A 2,835-nucleotide genomic window follows, 5' to 3' on the forward strand; every position below is an offset into this window, starting at 1 on the left:
CAATGATTGTGAGAAAAGAAAAGGGACACGAAATTTGATGAAAGAAAGCAGGGAAAGAAAAAGATTTTGTGATGAAAGCGAAAACAAAGGAAAAGTTGAAAATAGGACAAAAGACAGTGATAAACTAATAGGAAAAGAAAATGGAAAAGAACATAAATGAGGACAAAGGACTGTGCTAGAAGAGAGAGAAAAAGAGGAGGAAAAAAATAAAAGAAAGAGGTAGGGAGACACACCATCAGCTGGACGGCCGCCAAGACCTCGGCCATCAAGAGAGCTTTATGGCCGAGTTGCGTCGACGAGATTTGGATCCAGTTCGAAACATGTTTTGTTTTTCTTTTTCTGCATTCGAATGTGGCATTTTTTCTCGGCTTCTCGACGCAGTTCTGGTTTGATTTGGTTCCTGAAACGTCTTGGATGTGCTTGAATCGCCGTCCTTTAGCTTTCCTCCCTGTCCCTTTTGGCTCTTCGACGCTCTCCTCTCTGTCCCCCTGGCTCTTCAGTGCTTTCCTCTCTGTCCCTTTGGCTTTTGGACGCTCTTCTCCTTGTACCCCTAGCTCCTCAATGCTTTCCCCTCTGTCCCACTGGCTCTTTGTGCTTTTCTCCCTGTCCCCCAGGTTCTTAGACGCTTTTCTCCCTGCCCCCCTGGCTCTTCAACGCTTTCCTCCCTGTCCCTTTTGGCTCTTCAACGCTTTCCTCCCTGTCCCTCTGGTTCTTCAAGCCCTTCCTCTCTGTCCCCCAGGCATTTCATTGCTTTCCTTTCTGTCCCTGTCCCCCTGGCTCTTCAACATTTTTCTTTCTGTTCCCCTCCTTGGACGCTCTCCTCCCTGTCTCTTGGGCTTTTAAATTTCCTCTCTATCTCCCTGGCTCTTCAAAGCTTTCATCCCTGTCCCCCTGGCTCTTCAACGTTTTCCTTCCTATACCGCTGGCTCTTCAACCCTTTCCTCCCTGTCCTCCTGGGTCTTCGGTGATTTCTTCCCTGTCCCCCTGGCTGCTCAAAGTTTTCCTCTCTGTCCCCTGTCTCTTCAACGCTTTCCTGTCAGTCCCCTGGATCTTAGATGCTTTCCTTCCTGTCCCCCTGAGTCTTTAATTTCCTTTGTTCCCCTGGCTCTTCACAGCTTCCATCCCTATCCTCCTTGCTCTTCAACACTTTCCTCTCTGTCCCTCTGGCTCTTCAACATTTTCCTCCCTATCCCGATGGCTCTTCAGCCCTTTCCTCCCTGTCCTCCTAGCTCTTCAATGATTTCTTCCCTGTCCACCTGGCTCCTCAAAGTATTCCTCTCTGTCCCCCTGTCTCTTCAACGCTTTCCGCTGTCTCCCTTGGCACTTGGACGGACGCTTTCCTCTCTGTCCCGCTCCCCTTGGACGCTTTCCTCCCTGTCCCCCTAGCTCTTCAGCGCGTTCCTCCCTGCCCCCCTGGATCTTTAACTCTTTCCTCCATGTCCTCCTGGCTCTTCAACGCTTTCCTCTCCTTGGATCCTGGCTCTTCAAAGCTTCCTTCCCTGTCCCCCTGGTTGAATGCTCTCCTCCCTGCCCCATCCTCTTAAATGTTCTCTATTCTATCCCCCAAACTCTTGAACGCTCTACTCCCCCTCCACTTGCCTCTTGAACGCTCTCCTCCCTGTCCCCTGGCTCTTCAACACTTTCCTCCCTGTCCACTTGTCTCCTCAACGCCTTCCTCTCTGTCCCTCTGGCTCTTGGACGCTCTCCTCCTGTCCCTCTGGCTCTTGCACTCTTTCCTCCCTGTCCCCCTGACTCTAGCACGCTTTCCTTCCTGTCTCCCTGGCTCTTCAACGCTTTTCCTCCCGATCTCTCGCTGGCTCTTCAATGCTTTCCTATCTCTATCACCGGCTCTTCGACACTCTCCTCCCTGTCCCTCTGGATCTTCAACGCTTTCCTACCTCTCCCTCTGGTTCCATGTCCCCCTGGCTCTTCAATGCCTTCCTCTCTGCCCTCCTAGCTTTTGGATGCTTACCTCTCTATCCCCCTAGCTCTTCAATGCTTTCATGTCCCTTTGGCTCTTGGGTGCTTTCCTACCTGCCCCCCTGGCCCTTCAACGCTTTCCTCCTTGTCCACCTGGTTCTTCAACGCTTTCCTCCCTGTCCCTCTGGTTCTTCAACGCTTTCCTGTCCCCCTAGCTCTTCAGCAATTTCCTCCCTGTTCCCCTGGCTCTCGGATGCTTTCCTCTCTGTCCCCTGGCTCTTGAACATTCTCTTCTCTGTCCCCCTGGCTCTTCAACGCATTGCTCTGTGTCCTCCTGGCTCTTCGACGCTCTCCTCCCTGTCCCCCTGGCTCTTCGACGCTCTCCTCCCTGTCCCCCTGGCTCTTGGACGTTTTCCTCCCTGTCCCCCTGGCTCTTGGATGCTCTCCTCCTCATCCTCCTGGCTCTTGGACGCCCTCCTCTCTGTTCCCTGGCTCTTGGACGCCTTCCTCTCTGTTCCCTGGCTCCTGGACGCTCTTCTCCCTATCCCTCTGGCTTTTTGACGCTCTCCTCTCTGTTAGCTGGCTCCAGGACGCTTTCCTCCCTTTCCCCCTGGCTTTTGGACGCTCTCCCTTTCTCCCTGGCTCTTGGATGCTCTTCTCCATGTCCCCCTGGCTCTTGGGCGCTTCCCTCCCTTTCCCTGGTTCTTTGACACTCTCCTCCTTGTCCCCCTGGCTCTTGAACGCTCTCCTCCCTGTTCCCCTGGCTCTTCAACGCTTTCATCTACGCCCCCCTCGCTCTTGGATGCTCTCCTCCCTATTTACCTGGCTCTTGAATGAACAGATCTAATTCAGTTTGGCTCCTGTATTTTTTATGGTTCCTGAACGTATTTTCTTTTTATATGGAATACTCTAAAC

General features: G+C 52.6%; 1 protein-coding gene across 2 annotated transcripts in view; it reads left to right on the forward strand.

Annotated features, from left to right (window-relative positions):
* LOC119594124 (bestrophin-3-like) overlaps positions 1 to 2,835 on the forward strand; it is a gene marked incomplete at its 5' end in the record, with an annotated part of 34,187 nt that overhangs the window by 9,206 nt on the left and 22,146 nt on the right.

Source organism: Penaeus monodon, chromosome 33 (genome assembly GCF_015228065.2).
Source record: "Penaeus monodon isolate SGIC_2016 chromosome 33, NSTDA_Pmon_1, whole genome shotgun sequence".
In the NCBI taxonomy this organism is placed as follows: Eukaryota; Metazoa; Arthropoda; class Malacostraca; order Decapoda; family Penaeidae; genus Penaeus; species Penaeus monodon.